We start from the raw sequence: 22,688 nt of genomic DNA on the forward strand, positions 1-22,688 counted from the left end.
TGATATCTTACGGTGCTAATCAATGAAGCAAAAATGATCTAACATGCAGTTAAACTGACATTTATTTTTTACCTTGTAAACCCATACATCACCTATTCCACTCCCTGAAAGTTCTGTAACACATTTTTCCTTAACTAGATGGCAATTCTATGATGCAAAAACTGATGTGGTACGTATTTATGAGTCATAATCTGAAACATGATGTCAGTAAGGTTTTCTCTACCATGTCCTCACTTCCTCTGAGTCTTCACCAGCAGAATGGTTAACATTCTTATGTCTGCTCACCTGTTCAAGGCTGTCTCGGCCTTGTTCTTTAATATTCATAGCCTTTGCTCACTGCCCGACTTCAAAGCTACCTCCACATTTTCAGGTATTTGGTATAGGAGCATTCCACTTTGAAGTTCGGAAATCTGCGGTGGTTTTCTAAGACTGCTGTAATAAGTTCCAAAAATTTAGTGGCTTAAAAGAAAACTAATTATTTTATAGATTTGAGGTCACAAGTCCAAAATAGGTCTCACTGAGCTAAAATCAAGAGCTGTATTCACTACACGAAGTTCTACAGGAAATTTCATGTTCTCCTCCTTTTCAGCTTCTAGTAGTTATACACTTTCCCGGCTCACCGGCCCTTCCCATGTTCAAAGCCAGCACCAGATGGTTGAGTCCCTCTTAGACCACATCACCCTGGGTCTTCTGCCTCCCTCTTCCACATCTAAGGACCATTGTGATTACATTGGGTCCACTTGGATAATCCAGTATAATCTCCCTAATTTAACATCAGCTGCTTAGCAACCTTAATTGTATCTGCCACCTTAATTCTCCTCTGCCACATAACAGAACATATTTACAGGCTCCAGGCATTAGGATATGAGCGTTTTGGGGTGGCCATTATTTTTTCTACCATTCATGTCAATATTGTGGACAAAATAATGCAAAAAATCTCAAATACATGAATTTATAAATACGTTCTCACTCTTATCAACTTCCTAGAAAATACTCTGAGTAGTCAGCATATACTAAATCTTATTCTAAAAGCTATCAATCTGTAAATCACATGTCATAAGTGGCGGATCTTAGATGCAAAACCAGGCAATTAGGCTCTTTGTTCTCAATTACAATGTTAGACTGTTGTATTATACCCCGTATTCACACACATGCATATATATATCTATACACATTTTATATAAACTATGTAATATAAATATTCATATAAATATGACTTACTTTCGTTTACTCCAGAAACATATGGAAAGTGTTTGAGGCTGAATTGTACCCCTTCAAAATTCATATGTTGTAGTCCTAACTGGGTATGGCCTGATCCAATCAATTAAAGTCCATAATACTCTTTCAAGGAAGAGGGAATTTTGCCAGCAGACTGCCTTGGTGTGGAGCTGCCACATCAGCTTTTCCGTGGGTCTCCAGTTTGCATCCTCCACAGTCAGATAAGCCAATTCCTTAAAAACTCTCCAGACAGATAGATGTTATATATGTAAATATTTACCTTTCTTTTTCTCCTTCTGCTTCTCAGAAGAACCCTAAAACAGAAAGTATAACAGATTAAAGGGAAAAAATATGTAAAACATCTCATTAAGAATAAATGCATGATAAAAGTCAGCATCTACTCAATTGTAAAATGCCTTTGTATATTAGGAATGGAAGTTAATTTTATTCCTCAAATGATACAATTTAAAGAATAAGGAGGGAAATTTATAAACTAAGACAAAGAAATTATAACACTTCTAATTGACAAAGGAATACTATCCAGGATATATAACTTCTGTATACAAAAAATTTAAGGTTCAAATTAATATAAAGTGATCAAGAGATACAAAGATGAATTTAATAGAAGAAATAAATATAGCCCCAAAACATTAGAAAGGATGTTCTATCTCATAATAATCAGGGGAGCAGAAAACCACAGTGAGATATTATTTTAAGATCTACCAGATAGATAAAAATGAAGGCATAGATAGATTTGAAGAACATAATACTTAAACCTTTGGGCACTGTTGGTGTTAATTGAAATTGATATAAGAACTTTGGAAGACAATTTACCTTTTTTGTTTGAGATTTGTCTATCCTCTTGAGCCATCAATTCTATTTCAAGGTATATAACTAGCAAAATTCTGTACATGCATGTCTGCAAACATGTATAAATACATACAGATGAGCACTGAACATTTTACTATTTGTTTATGGTAAAACACTGAACAGAATCCTCGTATACACTGACAAGTAAATGTACCTTGTGGTATAGGGGAGTCCTACAGTTGCCTTAATGAGCATGGATGAATATTAGAATAATTGTTGAACATAAATTATGAGGCACAGAAAATTACACACAGCAAAATGTAAGACTATAAAGAAAATAAGAAAAAGTTAATATATTATCTAAGGATATTACATATTTCATGAAAGCATAACTGAAAAGATAGCAATAAACACAAAATCAGAATTTTATATAACTTTTTCTTTTCTTTTCTTTTCTTTTTTAAGATTTTATTTATTTGACAGAGATCACAAGCAGGCAGAGAGGCAGGCAGAGAGAGGAAGGGATGCAGGCTCCCTGATGAGCAGAGAGCCCGATGCGGGGCTCGATCCCAGGACCCTGGGACCGTGACCTGAGCCGAAGGCAGAGGCTTTAACCCACAGAGCCACCCAGGCATCCCTATTATAACTTTTTCTAACAAAAATTTCTAAGCATGGACACTCTGTCATACAACAAAAATTCTTCATTGTTCCACCTAAAGATTTTAATAACAAATTTATAATTAATATTTCATGTAGTATTAGAATAACCTATAGTTGATTTAAAGTTTTCATAATGTTCTTAGTATATTATTAAAAGCCAAATTAATATTGTATAATACTGACTCAGTTAAAACTGAAATTGGTTAGATTCTGTGGATTTAATGTAAATTGTTCTGTTAATATATTTGGACAAAAACAATCTAAATAATGAGTGTGAATATAGCATTTAGAATCAGAACTATGAAAAGTTTATAAAGAATAATTTATTCTTTTTCAAATAAACAGTAATTAAAATATAGTAAGCCACTTCAGGTAGAAAGATTAAAATGGCTGTGTGAGTGAAAATCATGAATGGCTATTAGATATTTTTGAGAGTTTTTTTTAAAGATAAAAATATATATATTATTGTAAGAAAAAAGATATATATATTTCTTGGAGTTTACAAAACCATGTATTGAACTTAACACATTTTAAACAGTATTGAAGAGAATAGATTCTTATAAAATATCTTATACAAAAAACATGGTTACAAAACAAATAACATAGACTGATTTGAACAGTTTTGTTGAGACATGTATTTTGTACAATAGAGTATAATAATACAGTACAGAAAATTATTAAGGTATTTTGCTTACCTGTAAAGGATTTGTACAAAATCAATGAATTTTAAGTTATTTTTAGCCATGGGTTTCATTCTTTTTTTTTTTTTTTTTTAGGATTTTATTCATTTATTTGACAGGCAGAGATTACAAGCAGGCAGAGAGGCAGGCAGAGAGTAAGGAAGGGAAGCAGGCTCCCCGCCAAGCAGAGCGCCCGATTCAGGGCTCGATCCCAGGACCCTGGGATCATGACCTGAGCCCAAGGCAGAGGCTTTAACTGACTGAGCCACCCAGGCGCCCCTCCATGGGTTTCATTCTTAAAGTGAAATCTAATGTAAGAATGAAATACATGTATTATATAAAATTGGAGATTAACTGAGTGCTTTGTGGATGGAGATGAGAGAGCCATTCCAGACCCACTAACCATCTTACATTCCCAACTGCATCATCAAATCACCTTGGAGGAAAAATTTCAACATCACTAGACCATAGTGATCGCCTAGTTGTCTCCTAATCAAAGAATCTACGACTTACATAAAATAGAATCTCTTTAAATTTTGAAAATTAAGTTATTCATAGTATCCTCATCTCCCCATTCAATTAAGGAAATGGTTATAAAATGCAATTTAATAATTCTATGCATCGGGTATTATTATTATGTCCAAATTTTTTCCAAAGAAAATTGAGGCTCAAAAATATAAAGTAAGCTTCCCCTATTCCTCCAATGAATGAGTTTGAAGTCAGAGTTAGAAATAAACTATATTTCTAAAACTTAGTCTCTTTTCATCATACTCCATAGGAGGCAATAAATCAAGGACACAACAAAGATTCTCTTGACCCTGAGTCTTTTTTTTTTTTTTTTTTTTTAATAAGCAGTTACTGAAGGGTGAATTTCTAACACTACAATTTTAAATTTTTGGCTTATAACATTGTCCCTTTGATAAAAATCAAATATCTCCAGAAAGACAATACATTGTTACCATGATTCATCTTTCCTTAGGGTGAGTTAGTTAATAAAAGTACTTTTGAAAGTTAGTTTTGGGTGAACCTTACAGGAAAGTGAAATATCTGGATCCAGGAGATAGAGAAATGTAAGCACACAGAATTTTACTGGAGTAATTTCCAGCTGTGCTTAAAGCCTTTGGCTTCAAGTCATATAGGTATATGTTTCTTTTCTTGATAACATCACTTACTGCACAACTTTAGGAAAGTCACTTAAACGTTCCAGACTGTATTATCTATAAAAAGGGGTAAATAATTGTACCTATTCCACTGGCCGTTTTAAAGATGAAAAATAGAAAAAGCACTAAGCACAATTCATATAGCATAAATTCATAGAGATTAAACATTTAAGTCTAGTAACTATTAATACTATGGAGTCATAATGCAAGGAAAGAAAGAATGAAGTTAGAGAAGAAAACAGAAATGCAAACCTAATTAACTCCAAGTCAGGAGACATGATAGGTAGTTCCATCAGCAGATCTCGGAACCATTGGGTAGATAATTTTAAACTTTTAACATCTTGTTTTTAGAATGAAGGAGAAATATAGTGAGTGGATAATAATTTCTAAATGTCCTTTCATTTCAAATGTTCAGTGATTTTCATAATAGTGCCCTGTACTAGCCTTAACTAAAACAACCTGGAAACAACTTTTCTACACAGTGGATTTCAATGCCTAGGAAGTAGGAATTACCTTTCTCTGGAAGGTATTTTAATATTAAAATGGTTGACAGGCTAAGTGATGGGATATAGAACAAGAAGGTCTTATAGAGTGTAGATTATGAAATATCACACAAGTACACTGAAGAAAATCAAGATTGTTATGGCTACATTTACTTTTTAATTCTTATGTTAGCAAACTTCAAAACACATTCATAAGGAGAAAAACTTACTTTAGGAACATTTTGTAGTGGTGGAATCAGATAAGGCAATAATTTCTCACTCAGTCTGATTGGTGGAAGTAGTTGCAATAAAGGAAAAATAAATGAAGAAGAAAGAAAAAAAAAAAACCACCCTTCCTGGAGGTTTCCACTGCCTTAAAATTACAGCACAATCTCATTAAGCAGTAATAGAAATGGAAATTAGTTGCTCTTGTAGTTCTGATTGTATTCCTGTTAGGTCATTTGCATAGTGTTCAGTGATTGGATTACTGGTGAGGCTGAGAGGTCTCCGAACGCGTTCCTATGCATTTCATCTAATTGTACTGCTGTGACTTTGAGGAGAAATCATTTCCTGAACTTAATAATATGATCCTCGTGGAAGCATACAAGCCTTCTTTAGATTTTAGATGAGTATGAGAAGTGTAAACTCTTCTGATGTTGGCCCAAAGCAGCAAATTTTAAAAAGCTTCAAATATACTTCCCCATGTTATGTCATAGAATGTTAATAACTTTCTTAATAGTTCCAAATGTAATGAGCCAATACTTACTTTCACAACAGTGGCTGGTATGGAATGAACTAAGTGAAAATCAGAAATAGCAGAACAATTTCTGGTTAACACATACCACTTTTTTGTTCTCTGCTTTCTCTTCTTTTGTGTAATACGAGGATACATAATTCTCTCCCACTGCAAGTCCCCATGAAAGAGAAAAGAGTGTTTTATTTTTTTCTCACCTCCAGGAATTAACCTCTCATAAGTCACTTCGTACATAGCAAGCCCTAAACAAATTAATATATATTTCTAAGAATTTCTTTCCTATTTCTTCAAATAGATCCACAAAGGTGTAAAGTTAAAAAAAAATAAAAACATAATAGAAATTAATTTGTACAAAAAATATTCCTGTCCAAGTCTTCTCAGCAGTTTTAAACAATTATCTACGCTATTTACTTCATTGGACATACTTCTTTTACCTCTACTAAGGAAATATGAATGATAGTCTCACAAAAATATCAGGAATAAACTAAATACTTTAAATAAGATCAGACATTGTTGTTGGTAAGTGTTGATAGCTCAGTTCCATTTGTCAGCACTATCTTCAAGAGCACATCTAAGGAATGAGCTTTTTGAGAGACCCGTACCTAAAAACCATTGAAATTCATAAAGTGAACATGGATATTGATTTTTAAATGAAGCACTAATGTCATTTGTTGGTTCTCCAGAAAGGTCCAGCCTTAGCAGAATGCTTCAATGGTAGGGGGAAAAAAATGTGTGTTTTCAAAATGTTCTAAGCAATTTTCCTTAGTTTAGGTTTATTGATGCCATTTCTTCCTTTTACCAATTCAATCTTATGTTTTTTTTTTTTTTTAAGGAATTTTGAAACTTGGATCATTTGGAATCATAATAATGTTAGCAGAGACATATGTAACATTGTATCTATCAATTTAGGGCTGATATTTTATTGAGCTGTCAGAGGCCCAGCCTCTTGAGAAGTAGCACTGTACTAATATGTAGGTCTGAATTCTTAGGATGTAGGACAGTGCCAAGTAGGAAATGAAAATGAACAAAGATGTTCTAATAAATTATTAGATAATGAAAATGAAGACATTATCACAAAATGAGACTAGGTACAGACCCTCATAAATGACATTTAACACCAAGTTAAGGACACGTAGTTAATTGAAAGGAAATTTAAATTTAGTGCATAGTAAAAGAAGATGAGGCCTAAATTCAGTGACCCAGGCTTATGTCTCAGTGCAAACATATATTCTCAGAATAATTTTAAATAGTTTAATCTCTGATTCTCCACATCCTCATTAGTTAAAAACAAACACACACACACATTGCCTATGACTTACATGGTTCATATAAAAATTAGATGTGTCCTATAAAATTCTGGATAATCGTACAATTAGTATGTTATTCTATAATATTCTTCACATTGTTTTTATATTATTTAAAAAGGTCTTATTAAAAAAATAAAGAACTTAAAATGCACAGAGTTAAAAATTCAAGTTCACTTTTATCCATAGCACTGTTTTCCTGCTGAGAAGAAGCTACAGTTTAACAGTTTGATTTTTAAAATTGTATCCACTGACTGACAAAACATACATATATAAACAAACATGAAAATGGAATAGTAATTTTACTACAGGAAAAGCTACACTTCTGTAATGAGAAGATCCCAAAATACACTGCAGGTCAATGTACATGGTCACCTCTGGTACATTAGCTCTTTCGTGACCAGTTTCCCTCCGTCATGTTGCTCTGTCACTCCCTCCACGTTGTCCGTATGTTTATGGGTAAAGCTGGCGTAGCTCTACATAGGATTTGCAAAACATTAATAAGTGTGAAATATTTTACATATATTAACTTATTTAATATTAATATCAACATATGAGAGCTTCCTCTCATTAATATTTATATTAACTCATCTTTCAGAAAAGAAAACTGGGATTTAAACAGGTTAAGTGCTTGTTCAAGTTTACATAGCTAGTAATTGGCAGAAATTAGTATGTATTAAATCATTCTTCCTGAAAGTACACTTATCTTGGGTATATTTTTTTCTGTTAGTATGAGCAACAAATGTTTCTTTTCTTTTCTTTTCTATTTTCTTTTCTTTCTTTCTTTTCTTTCTTTCTTTTCTTTCTTTCCTTCTTTCTTTTTAAGCAACAGCTATTTCTTTTGCTTTGTCTTTTTTTTTTTTTTTGAGACTTTATTTATCTGACAGAGCTAGTGAGGGCACAAGCAGGGGGAGCAGCAGAGGGAGAGGGAGAAGCAGGCTCTCCGCTGAGCAGGGAGCCTGATGCAGGGCTGGATCCCAGCACCCTGGGATCAGGACTTGAGCTGAAGGCAGATGCTTACCTCACGGAGCCACCCAGGCATCTGCAACAACTATTTCTATTGGACACATTCCTAGAAGTAGAAGAGCTGGAAGAAAATAAGTACAGCTTTTAATTCTGACAGAATCTGACATCATTTTCCAAATAGCATCCTCCAAATTATACTCTAATGGGGTATGAGAATAGAAGTCTTCTGACATCCTCACTCACACTGGGTATTATAAATCTTAAAACATATGAGAACAATAAACAACACTACATCCAGTTGTCTTATTTTGAACTATCCTATTTACTTCTGCAGATCAATGTTTTATATATATATTAGTGTACTTTCATTTTTTGGCCTATGACCCCTCCTACCTCAATTCTCTATCAAGTTACATTTCTTAAGAACACGAGGATTAAAAATTTTAGGTAAAATTTCTGTCTGCCTCGGGGCTAACATTTTTTTTTTTACATAGAAGATATTAAAAAAATAAACTCAGGATGCCTGGGTAGCTTAGTCATGTAAGTGTCTGCCTTTGGCTCAGGTCATGATCCCAAAGTCCTGGGATCCAGTCCTGCATCAGGCTCCCTGCTCAGGAGGGAGCCTGCTTCTCCCTCTGCCTGCCTCTTCCTCTGCTTGTGAGCTCGCTCTCTCTCTCTCTCTCTGTCTGACACACACACACACACACACACACAAAAAAAAAAAAAAACCCACAAATGAATAAATAAAATAAAAAATGAACTCAAAACTATAAATTTCTAAGAATCTATTTATATTCACAAAAAGTAAGTAAAGATAATGAGTGTACCTTTTAAAGAAATGAAAATACTTAGTGAATTTATGCAGCTATCCCTCCTTTATCCCCTCATTTTTGTAATATAGTGGTAATGTTTTTTCCAAATTATTACCCATTTATTTCATATTCCCCTATGTCATCATACAGAAATTCGGAATTGTTTAATACATTGAAGCTTGAATCTTTTTATGTTCATTGACTTAAGAACTTTGATCCTTTCTTAGATAAACTTTTTCTACTTCATACATTTTATACCTTTCATAATTATTTAATATTTTGTCTTGTTCTTCATCTGAGTTTATATTGTTTTGTGTACTCTTCTAGTTCAGTTGTACTTTATTATAATTAAACCCTTTAATCAATCTGTAATAAGACTTCTTTCTCTTTTTCTCTGTACTTTCTGGACTTTTTATTCTTTTTCTTTTCCTTGTTTCATTACCAGACTTTTTTTTTTTCATTAATTTATTTAGACATGGTTTTTTTTTATTTTCTAAGATTGAATATAGTTGACACATACTGTTATATTAGCTTCACATGTACAAATTAGTAATTTGACAAGTTTTTTAATGCTGTGTTCACAAGTGTAGCTACAATTTTTATCCCATTACATTGTTAATACAATATCACTGACTGTATTTCTTATATCCTGCTTTGTATTCCCATGACTTATGTATGGGAATAAAGTGGAGGTCTATATCTCCCTCTACCTTTTAATGCATTTTATCCAAACCCCTGCCCCTTCCCTTCTGGCAAAAATCAATCCTGTTTTATAGTTCTGATTCATTCATCCATCCTTCCTTCCTTCCTTCCTTCCTTCCTTCCTTCCTTCCTTCGTTCCTTCTTTCTTCTTTGGATTCCACTTATGAGTAGAATCATAAGGCATTTGTCTTTCCCTTTCTGACTTTTTTTTCTTAACACTGTCTAGGTCCATCCATGTTGTATCAGATGACACAATCTCATCCTTTTATTTGGTTGTATAATATTCCTCTGTGTGTCTGTGTATACATTTTCTTTATCCATTCATCTCTCAGTGGACACTTTAGGTTGCTTCCATTTCTTGGCCTGTAAACAATACTACAATGAACATAGGGGTGAATATATCTTTTTAAATTAGTGTTTTTGTTTTCCCTTAGTAAATACTCAATAGTGGGATTATGGGAACATATATTTTTAGTTGTAGTTTTTTGAGGAACCTCCAAACTGTTTCCTACTGTATCTCTTTATATTCCTGTCAACAGTGCACAAGGGTTTCTTTTTCTCTACAGGATCTTCACCAATACTTGTTGTTTCTTGTGTTTTTTTATTTGTCATTCCAACAGGTGTGGGGTGATATCCATTGTAGTTTTTATTTGAATTTCCTTGATGCTCAGTGATGTTGAGCATCTTTTCATGTGTCTGTTTGCCATCTGTATGTATATTGGAAAAATGTCTGTTCAGGGTCCTCTGCCCATTTTTAAATCAGATTGTTTGGGATTTTTGGTGATGAGTTTTATATATAAAGTTCTTTATATATTTTGGAGATTAACCTTTTATTGGCTATATCATTTGTAGATATCTTCTCCCATTCAGTAGATTGTCTTTTTGTTCTGTTGTTTACTTTGTCATGCAAACATTTTATTTTGATATAGTCACAGTAATTTTTTTAAAACTTTTATTTCCCTTGACTTAGGAGACATTCTAGAAAAACTTTGCTGTGGCCAATGTCAGGGAATTGCCTGTGCTCTCTTTTAGGACTTTTATGGTTTCAGGTCTCATATTTAGGTCTTCAATCCATTTTGAGTTTATTCTTGTGTATGGTATTAGAAAGTATTCCAATTTCATTCTTTTACATGTAGCTGTCCTGTTTTCCCAGCACTGTTTATTGAAAAGATACTCTTTTCCTCCTCTATAAAAGATTGACCATATGCCAGGTTCTTTTAATTCATTTTTATATCCATATATCAAATACTCTTTTTTTCCCCAAAAATATCTTTTGTACATGATAACCTTTAGGTTTATTTTGTCTAGCTTGTAACAAAATAAAAACTTTCATTTTTTTACATGAAAACTATGCACTTCACAGGTTTCACTCTGATATACTTAAAATGATTTTTATGTAAACTTAGAATTTAAGTATATGTAATTTTACTGTAAAAAATTAATAGGAAAGTATGAAGATTTTTGTTGTGGTATCTTTTTGTTTATCTTCACTATATGGATGATCACCTTTTTAAAAATTGAGCTAAAACATTCATTTGTTTTAAAGCTTCAAAAATTCAAAATTATAAAAACCTTCCTGCTATTGAGCCTTTAGAGGTCAAGACTAAAGGCCTATAGGATGGAGAGGAAGTGGAGTGAGACCAGGCCATTTGACCATGAAGTAGCCCTTCCTGTCCCCCCATCTAAAGATGGCCAAAGCCAGGACAGGGCAGGAACAGGAGGAAAAGGGACCTTGGAGGTGTTAGGTCCTCCTCACTTTCATTTCAGGGCTTAGTAGTCAAACAGGATGGTATCCCTGGGTTTGAGGGAGGGAATCCAAGGAGACCCAAGTCCTGTTGAGGAGTGTGGCCCTCCTCAGCTGCACACCATTTCAACTGGAGGTTCTGAAAGCTGCTCACAAAGCTGTAAAAGCAAACTGCCCACCCCCACTAAGCAGCAGTGATGAAAAGGGCATTAAAGGTGTACCGCACCTGGGCCATGACCCCATCATTCTGATGCCAACGTTCAGCATTTAATCAATTCTCCTTATATGCTTTTTAAAACTTTATTGAGATACACTTAATACAATATAAATTTCACCATTTAAAGTTCAGTTGTTTTTAATATATTCATGACCATGACCACAATTTTAGGACATTTTCACCCCAGAAAAAAACCCATAAGCATTCATTCTCTCTCCATCCTTTGCCCATCCACTCCCAGCCCCAGATAAAACCAGTGTATTTTTTGTTGCCTATAGACTTGCCAATTCTGGAATTTCATATCCTTTTTATGTACTTTTATTTTTTAGTTATATTAATATGTGTATGGTGACCAGTGACCATAAATTCAAAGATTCTATAAACTTGTATCATTAAATGGTGGGGTTTAAACATATATTTGAGCCTTTATAAAATATCGATATTTTTTATTTACAAAAAAGATTTTGTCACCTGCTGTTAATTATAGTAAAAGGCTAAATACTAAATAAGGTTACAGATAACATATCAGGTATTTATGGATTTCCCAGGGCTTTATTCATGGAGAATGTGTAATACTGTACTCTCTTTCATTAACTCCTAAGTGTTCGTGGAATATGTCTTTTTATTAGTCTGTGTGTGCTAGCATATGCAAAAGAGCTTTAAGGTTAGGCAAAGGAAAATATAATTACAAATATAAATCTTCCTCCAAAGAACTCAACACACCCTACACACAGACATGCTTTGATTTCTCTAAAAGTCGTATCAATTAAAACCGTCACTCTTAAGCATATTCACTGTTATTCCAGCAATAAAGGCTGAGCCTATTTACTTCACAATGTTTAAATGAGTTTTGCTTCTGAAGCAGCCAGGAGAGACATGTCAAGTGAGAAAAATAGAAATTGTGCTCTTAGTTGTGATTTGTAGATCTGGAGAAAAGTTCCCTTCTCCAACATCTTCCGCAGTGTCCCTTCTTTAACTGTGGTTCTTTAGATGGTCCCTAAGATGATATACAAGGTATTTATTCACTCCTTCAGTATTATCAGAAGGTCAACAATGGCATGTTGGCTGATTTTTTTTTATTGTGTAACTCTGTCCTGCGCACTGCGAAACAGCTAGCGTCACTGGCTTCAAGTCAGTAAATGCCCTTTGATCTCTTCCCTTCATGGTAATAGCCAAAAACATGGTTTTACTTATTTCAACATTTTTCATTACACTTGCCCCTGCCACCTTAGTTGAGAATCAGTGCTAGAGTGAAACTTCAGTAACATTCTTACTAGTTACTGTTTCGGTTCAAATTCCCTTATTACATGCACTAAACAGATAATTAGTAGGGCTGGACCTCTATTATTTTTTTTTAATCTGAAGTACAGTTGACATGCAGTGTTACATTAGTTTCAGGTAGAGGACATAGTGACTTGACAAGTCCCTGCATCATGCTATGTATGCTCACCACAAGTGTAGCTACCATCTGTCGTCATACAACACAATTAAATACTGTTGACGATATTCCTTTTGCTGTAAATTTTATCCCATGGTTTATTTATTCCATAACCAAAAGCCTGTATCTCCCACTCCCCTTTACCCAATTTGTCCATCTCCCCTCCCCCCTGGCAACCATTAGTTTGTTCTCTGAATTAATGGGTCTATTTCTGCTTTTTGTTTATTTGTACATTTGTCATCTAGATTCCACATATAAGTGAAATAATACAGTATTTTTTTAAAGATTTTATTTATTTATTTGACAGACAGAGATCACAAGTAGGCAGAGAGGCAGGCAGAGAGAGAGGAGGAAGCAGGCTCCCCACTGAGCAGAGAGCCCGATGCTGGGCTCGATCCCAGGATCCTGGGATCATGACCTGAGCCAAAGACAGAGGCTTTAAACCGCTGAGCCACCCAGGCACCCCCAGTATTTGTCTTTGTCTGACTTATTTTATTTAGCATGATACCTTCTAGGTCTATGTGTGTAGTTGCAAATGGCAAGATTTCATCTATTTTACGACTAATATTCCATTATGTTTACATATCATATCTTATTTATCCATTCATTTGTCAGTGGACACTTGGGTTGCTTGCATATCTTGGCTATTTTGAATAATGTTGCAATAAACATAAGGATGTATACAACTTATTGAATTAGTGTTTTTGTTTTCTTTGGGTGAATACCCAGTAGTGGAGTTACAGAATCGAATGGTATTTCTATTTTTAATTTTTTGAGGAAACTCCATTCTGTTTTCCAAATTGGTTGAAACATTTTACACTCCCAATAGTGCATGTGAGTTCCTTTTGTTCTCTACATCCTTGCCAACATTTGTTATTTCTTGTCTTTCTCATTTTAGTCATTCTGACAGGTGTAAGGTGATATCCTATTGCGATTTTGATTTACATTTCCTGATGATTAGTGATGTAAAACATCCTTCATGTGCCTATTTGCTACCCATATATCTTTGGAAAATTGTCTATTTGGGTCTTTTGCCCATTTTTAATTTTTTTTTTTTTGGTGTTGAGTTATATAAGTACTTTCTATATTATGGATATTAACCCCTTCTGAGATGTATCTTTGGGAATATCTTCTCCCATTCAGTAAGTTACTTTTTCATTTTATTGATGGTTTCCTTCACTGTGCAAAAGTCTGGACTTTTATTCTTCTTTTATTAAGACTTTATTTATTCATTTTAGAGAGAGTGAGAGAGAGCATAAGAGGGAAGAAGGTCAGAGGGAGAAGCAGACTCCCTGTGGAGCCAGGAGCCCTACGCGGGACTGGATCCTGGGACTCGGGGATCATGACCTGAGCCGAAAGCAGTCGCTTAACCAACTGAGCCACCCAGGCACCCTGGACTTTTTTCCCTAACACTCAAGTTTTATTTCTCATTGTGTGCCCTTGGCGTATGCCGCTTTTCACTAAAATTTGTTGAGAATTTTTCTAGCCCATATCCTGTCTACTTCATAACACTGGCTGAAGTGTAACACTAGCAATACCTAATAATCATTGTCTCAGTGTCCATCCATTTGCAGTTTCTATACAATTGCTTCCTTCTATTGTTTGTTGATATCTTCTTACTCTTTTCCACCCCCCCCCACCTGCCTCCTGCCATGGCTAGAAGCTATACTCTGTCAAAAGGCAGCTGTTTTCATTTTAGCTAAAAACAGACCCCCTACCCATTAAATGCAAAAGTGATTAATGGAAAACTCTATCTCCTAGAAGCTTCTGTGTTCTTACCATTCTAGTTCTCAGATAAATTGAATGAATGAACGGCGTATTAAAACTGAGATCTGTACAAACTAAGGGGTGTCGATTGCCATTGTCAAAAGCTTTGTTAATAATTCTTATAGTCATGGGTGAACTCCAAAAGGAATTTATAGCCTATTTCTGTATGAGCTGGTCAACATATGGCCTATGTGTCTGTCTTGACTCTGTTCTTTTACAGATTGATGTGACTAATTACTATAAAGGTTTAATGTAGCATATCCAGGTTGGTATATACCAGATATACCCAATAGGTACAAGTGGCTTTTCCCATAAATAAACCACAGAGATCTCTGCATGAGCTTAAATCAAGAGACCTGCTTTACTGGAGACAATACCAACTGGTTTGAACCTTGGTGGAAAGGAGCTTATCAAGTACTATTAAATACTGACAAAGCAGTTAAGAAACAAGGCATAGATCCCTGGATGCATATTTCCACAGTCGGTCAATACATCATGTATTTACTCTTTGGGGATCTAAAACTGAAGTTTTCTCAGGATTCTTAGAAGCAGACATCATCATAAAGGAAAGAAAATCAGATCAAGAAATAGGCTTTCTGAACTGATAGTACCCCCCTAAGATTCCTAGACAAAGATCCACAAATGCTACTAACCACTAAAGGTCCCATGATTTTGTCTTTGAACTCCTATTTACTGAGGCCTAATTTACATACAGTAAAATTCACGGTTCTAATATATAGTTCTAAGCATTTTGACAAACACAGTTTTCTAACTGCTGCCATAGTCAAAATATAGAAGATTCCCATTACCCCCCCAAATTATACCTCTTTATAGTCAAACCCTCTCCTCCTATACGGCCACTAGCATATCGGCTCTCTGTTCTTACAGATTTTCCTTTTACAGAATGTCGCACAAATAGAACCATGTAGTATCTAATCTTTTGAGTCTGACTTCTTTAATTTTGTATAATAGATATGAGATTATCAGCATCTTTAATTGTTGGACAGTATTTTATAGCACGAGTTTAACATCATTTATTCATTTTATTTACCAGTTGAAGGATGTTTTGTTTGCAGGTAGGCACAACTCTGAGTAATGCTGCTATGAATATTTGCCTACATGTTTTTAGAAACAGAAGTTTAAAAACAGTTCCCTTGGGCAAACTCTTAAGAGTGAGATTAATATACTATATGGTAAATGTAGGCTTAACATTATAACTGTCAAAACAGTTTCCTGAAGTTGTTGCCAATGTTATTTCGCATTCTCACTTCAGTGTTTGAGGACACAGGCATTGCTGTGTGTACCTCCTAACACTTGACACAGCCAGGTTTGTTGTGTTTGCTTTTCTAATAGGTGTGTATTACAATCATGCTATGTTTTTTTTTTTTCTTCTTTGAACTTCATGGACCTGAATATATAGTTTGATGTCTCTCATAATTTTTGGAATATTCTTGGCAGTTATATCCTCAAATACTTTTTTTGCACAGTTTTCCATTTCTTCTGTTTCTAAACTTCTAATTGTTCATATTTCATAGTGTTTAATATTGTGTACAACTCCTGGATGCTTTTCAGTTTGGTTAATGTCTATCAATTCCAAGTTCACGGGTTCTTTTCTTGGCTCTGTCAACTCTACTGTCAAACTTGTAAACAACATTCATTTCAGGTGCAGTGTTTTTTATTTTTTGCATTTCTATTTGATTCTTCTTGTAATCTTCATCTTTCTGCTGATTAGGCAAACTGTCCACTTGCTCTATTAGACCCTTTAACATAGAAATCATAATCATTTAAAGTTTTTTGCCTGGAAAAATAAATAAATAAATAAAGACAAGATCAAAGTATCTGCCTGTGAGTTCCAACACCTGAATCATCTGAGTCTGGTTCTATTAATTACATTTAATTTGGAAAGCAGTTGAGGGGTACTTGGGTGGCTCAGTGGGTTACACACCAACTCTGGATTTTCAGGTCAGGTCAGGATCTCAGGGTCATGGGATTGAACCCCACATCAAGCTCTTTGCTAGGGATGAGTCCGCTAGAGATTCTCTCTCTCCCTTTGCCCCTCCCCCTCAAATAAATAAATTAATCTTTAAAAAAAAGGCAAGAAAAGCAATTGATTTTTTGGTGCCTCTTAATTTTTCACTGAAAGCTGGACAACATGTTTAGGATAGTAGTGACTAAGGTAAACATTGTGTAAATAGGTATGCCTCTTACTCTGCTAAGTCATTAATGTACTGGGGGGTAGTTGCGCTGTTCGAGTAGTTGTCATCATGGTTACCTTCTTCACACTGCCAGCTTTAAATTCCTCTAGAATTACCTCTCCTTCAGACGGAGCAAGTTTGCTGACGGATTTTTCTCAGTGTTTGAGCTCATTCTTCAGCTTTAAGCCTCACCTGTATCCCTTTCCCCAGAGACTCTCTCTTCATATTTTGCCCCTCCTTCAGTTGGGAACAGTTTTCATACATGGGACTCAGTTCTTGCTAGCCTCTTTCTGTAGGGAAGAGGGGACGAGTTCCCTTTTGTTCATTTTCTAATGGGCTCGGCGTCACTGTGTCTCAGGAATTGCATTTTCTCAGTGGTACCTCCTCTTGTCCATTGCTAAGAGATCTCTAATAATACTGAAACGGGATCTGAACCCAGGACGACTTTTTTTAATATCCCTTCTCTTGGGCTGAAGGCTTTTCTTGCGTCCTTCTTTTAGCTTCCGTTGGTCTTCACCTGTGTCCTGGAGGGTCATAAGGGTGGTTACCATTCCTCTGGTGCTTAAATGCTTTCATTCCTTAGAGAAGTATCTGAGTGAGACTTGATTCCTCATTTCTATTGGCAGCTGCTTTCCTCTGCTTTTTCTGATCTCCTGTTCTGTCCCAGACTTTCTTACAAGCTCTTGTTGAAGACATGTTTGCCCTTGCCTTGTATCAGGGTTCTCAGGATTTTATATTTCCACTCAGCCTTTAGTAATTCATTAAATAGGTTATCTAAATTTGTCTTCATGTCATGTGTTTCTTCCCTCCATGCTCTTTCTCTGATGAGCCAGTACTTATATCCTGTGTCTCTTTGGAGGCACACGTCTTTCCTTCGGTAGCAGTTTAGTTGTTTGCCCTGTGGCTTCAACTCTTTGATGTGGCTTCAACTCTTTGATGGGTTCCATAAAATGCATGCTTTTTGTGATTATCCATCTTGTTATTAAAGTGAGTTTGGCTGTCTATATCCTAAGTGGGAGCCAGATTTTTTTTTTTTTCTTTTCACAGCTATTTTTTTTCCCTCTTAATTTTCAAATTCTAGGTTCTTAATTATCAGGGATTAAATCTACAAGGTTTTTCTCTTCAATTCTTTATTTTTGGCTTCCAAAGGCTAACCCTTAGTATTTTCACAGTTCTTCAAAGAAAAGATAAAGAGAGGGACAGAAAAGATGAGAAACTTGGAGACCTGACTGTTGTTCCACTTTCCAGGTTATTCTAGAGCTGTTCTCTAGTCTCATATTGAAATGTGTGAATACGTTTTTGAACTAACATAACAGTTTTTGTTGTTGGTTTCTTTTTTTCCGAAGTTTGAGGTCCATATTGTCCGTGTTAATTTTTCAAACTACTTGGTATGTAAATTATTTTATTTAGGCTTAAAAGTCTTTATTGACCACCTACATTTTGGGTTAATAAATATAAAGAATATGTTAGATAATGTGCCAAATGTTGGCATTTTAAAGACAATATTTAAGAGCATTCCAGGAATTTAAAGTCTGGTGTTTCTGGGCTTTTTATGATCTCCTATATCATATTTATCTCAGCTTGGGGACATATAGTTTTAGTAAACTTTCAAACCTCTAAGCTCAGAGTGTGCATTTCAAAAACCAGCTTTATAACACAATACCCTGGATAAATTACATTTCTTTTTTTTTAATTAACATATAATGCATTATTAGCCCCAGGGGTACAGGTCTGTGAATCGCCAGGTTTACACACTTCACAGCACTCACCATGACACATACCCTCCCCAATGTCCATAACCCCACCACCCTCTCCCTACCCCCTCCCCCTGGCAACCCTCAGTTTGTTTTGTTAGATTAAGAGTCTCTTATGGTTTGTCCCCCTCCTGATCCCATCTTGCTTCATTTATTCTTTCCTACCCCCCCAAACCCGCCACATTGCTTCTTGACTTCCTCATATCAGGGAGATCATATGATAGTTGTCTTTCTCTGATTGACTTATTTCGCTAAGCATAATACCCTCTAGTTCCATCCACGTCATCGCAAATGGCAAGATTTCATTTCTTTTGATGGCTGCATAGTATTCCATTGTATATACATATACCACATCTTCTTTATCCATTCGTCTGTTGATGGACATCTAGGTTCTTTCCATAGTTTGGCTATTGTGGACATTGCTGCTATAAGCATTCAGGTGTACATGCCCCTTTGGATCACTACAATACATTACATTTCTAAACACAATTCTCAGTACAAATTCTGGATAACTGTTGTACTTGGTATATAAGACCGTTAGTAGTATTAAATGAGATAATGCAAATTAAATTCTTTGCCAATAATGGAAACACAAAAGTGTTAAATAAACATTAAATTCTGAAATAAGATACTGCCATTTATACTACCATCTCTTAAAATTCCATAAAAATTGAGCTGTAGTACTTTTATGCACTCATGGTATTCTCACCTTCAGGGAGATGCAATGTAACATATAATAATTAGCATAATAGGAAACATCCAGTAGCTTCATATTAATTTTTCTTAACTGCAGTGAATACATATTTTAAGGATATAGCTGTTAGGCAGTATTACCAAGACAGCATTAATTAATGAGAAGAGAGAAGATGTAGAAAAATATTATGGTAAAGTTCTTGAGAAATTGTGATGAGGCTGGTTTAAATACCTCTAAAGAAATGGGGGATAGAGAGAATAGCAAAAGGAAAGATTTCTGTTTAATATAACAAGTTTTGGGGCACCTGGGTAGCTCCATTGTTAAATGTCTACCTTTAGCTTAGGTAATGATCCCAGAGTCCCAGGATTGAGTCCCAAGTCTGGTTCCCTGCTCAGTGGGGAGTCTGCTTCTCCCTCTGGTCTTAACCTGCACTCTCATCCTCTCCCTCACTCTCTCTCAAATAAATAAAATCTTAAAAAAATACATATATGACAAATTTGCCTAGAGCCCATTCTAGAAGCAAAGGCAACCACCAAAATATATTTTGCTTTAATTAAAATTCAGTACACAAATTAGCCTATGTAGTATATTTGTGTTTCTATGTATGGGCATTATTGTTTATAATCATGGCTTTATCTTCCAAATCTCTCTCAAGCTGTTTTTGATACTAGTAAAGACTTTAGTCTAATGGTTATATATATGTTTTGTATGTACTGTTCAATCATAAACTCTTTTTAGAATATAGTGTGTATTTATAAATTTAAGAAATTTCTTTTTTAAGTAAACTCTTTCATGTAATTTTCAAATAATGTAAAATATAATTATATTCTAGATTTGACTTGATTATTACACAGCAATCTTCTGTGCATCCTATGATTCCCCCAACTCCAAAATACTTACCTTATATTTTCTATTCATATATATCTTTGTATAATTTGGATTGTATCAATCTTCTTACTTAAATTTCTATTGGATTTATATATTCTTCATGAATTTATTTTGTTTATATCAAAATTTTACCCCTATTGATTGAAATTTTGAAATTTATATTTTTGAAATTTCATTACCCATAGATTGAAATTTTGAAAAATTGAAATTTGAAATTTTGAAATTCCAAATTTTACCACATATATGATCACATATATGTAATCATTTCATATATCAAAATTTTACCCATATTAGTCATTTCATAGATCATGTGATATATGATCATTTCACATATATTTTCATATATGTGAAAATAAGAAAATAACATATTTCTTATTTTCACTAAAGTCATTTAGGTATTCAACTGTTATATTAAATATACAACTTTTTCACTGTCTTTTTGTAAAATGTTAATTTGGCATTCTATTATCATACATTTATAGTGTTCTTGTTATCTTTATGCTTGGCTTGTTGGTTCCCTTATAATCTTAGCAAAATATTGTTTACTAGTTAAATCATTTTATTTGTCATATCAGAATTTTTTAAAGGTGAATTTCATAAGAGTATCTTCTTTAGGAGGACATATTGGATATCTCTGGGTCTTCAGCACCAAAAACAATTATGTTTCTTTTGTGTAATTGTTTCCTTTATTTTGGTATACTAATTTATGTATGTGACCATGTTTGTTTTTATATTGGTGGTAGGAAGGGCATTATAGGACAAGATTTTCGACCTGTCTGGTTAATATAGTTGACTTTTAAAGATGTATATATGATATTCCTATGAAAATCTGACTATATGAGACATGATCCTGTTTTTTTATTTATCAACTTTTGACATAAACTTTCAAATTACTGACTAGAGAAAGCTATATTTTCTCTTTTGACTAATTTTGTTAAGAAATTGATGAGATTAAAAAAGAAATTGATGGGCTTTTTAATATTTGCTTAGTACCTAATACAATAATCAAAAGCAGTATATGTTTCATTTTATACTTGTAGTATCAGAATATTTAAAAATCCCTCCACTAAGTTTTTAATTATAAAATGTTTATAAATCTTAATCATTTAGAGTAGGATAAATTCCAGAAAGAATAAATTTCATTTCTTCATAAACAAGGCACAGTTTAAGACTGTATAGATATATTATCAATGTTTAATAAAACAATACCTGGGATGTCTAGTTGTCAAATATAAATGAATAACCCTCATTTGTCCTAATATATGAAATTAAATTACATAACAGGAAATAAGTTTATTTTGCTTTTCTTATATAGACACTAGTTTTTTCCTCAATTTCATTTTAGTATACTTAAAATTTTTTTTTAAATAATTTTTTATTACCGACCTTCAATCACCTAGGGTTAAACTGACGAAATTGATTTTTGCATAATTAATTAAGCTTTTCCGTTTTGTCATTTATTGCATATGCATTTTGACTTTGAAATTATGATCTTAAATCTAGAAACTGTTGTGTTGACATCATCGCCTCAGTGCCTAGCATAATGTGGCCGTGGCAGTTATTCAATCAATATTTAATTAATGAACACATGGTAACACACACTTCCGAGGTAGAAAACAATTCAAAATTGGTCTAGATTGATATTCTATCAGATGCTGATTTTTGTCTATTTATTATTATTTAGGCTCAATTCTGCCTTAGGCTTATTCCACTGATTTGCCAAGCTAAGATCAGGAACCATCTGAGGATCTCTAAGTTAATACTATGGGAATTCATGATCCCAATCTGTTGTTGTTGTGCTTTCTATTAATATTAACATATAGCCTGCTTAGTCCATAAAATTACACCAGTTTGAATAAGTAGTTAAATTTTGGTAACCAATTATATTTTTTTATTTAGATGTTCTCAAGAGTAATTTCTACTTTCTGTTCTAAAATCACTTAACATACTAAAACAACTTAACATACTAAAACAAACAAACAAATGGACCCATTTCAATGTTGTTTTAGATGTAATAAAGTCTGGACAAATCAGTTCTTCTATGTCTTCAATGTCCCTAGGTGACTTTTTTCCCCCCCCCCAGGGTGAACTTACCTTTCAATTAATAACAAATGTGTTTCTTACCCTAAGATCTTCAGCCTAGCTGTTTCTGTGGCTATATTCACTATTAGATAGTGTCTCACATTGGAAGACCTATTCAGGGACACTCCGAAAAACTGGATTTCTAGGCTGTAAATATCTAGAGTTTATTTCTTTTATTGATATAATCAAGAAATGTCCTGGAAGTTATAAATCCCTTTCACATTGCTTACTTTTTCATCTGGGAGTTTAAGAGACTTGCTCAGGCAGTAAGGGAAAACAACACATTATATTAAAAGGGCATGAAGAATATGATTTGATTATATGATTATTCTATGATTTTTCTTCTCTAAAATAACCATCC

At 34.1% G+C, this 22,688-nt stretch overlaps 1 long non-coding RNA gene across 1 annotated transcript in view; it reads left to right on the forward strand.

Moving 5' to 3' along the window:
- The first annotated feature begins 269 nt into the window (after nt 1–269).
- Nucleotides 270–22,688, forward strand: part of LOC116575185 — a 65,557-nt gene continuing 43,138 nt past the window's right edge. The window contains exon 1 of the long non-coding RNA XR_004279641.1: nt 270–370. This is a non-coding gene — a long non-coding RNA (uncharacterized LOC116575185). The remainder of the gene's footprint in view (nt 371–22,688) is intronic.

This window comes from Mustela erminea, chromosome 16, assembly GCF_009829155.1.
Source record: "Mustela erminea isolate mMusErm1 chromosome 16, mMusErm1.Pri, whole genome shotgun sequence".
Lineage (NCBI taxonomy): Eukaryota > Metazoa > Chordata > Mammalia > Carnivora > Mustelidae > Mustela > Mustela erminea.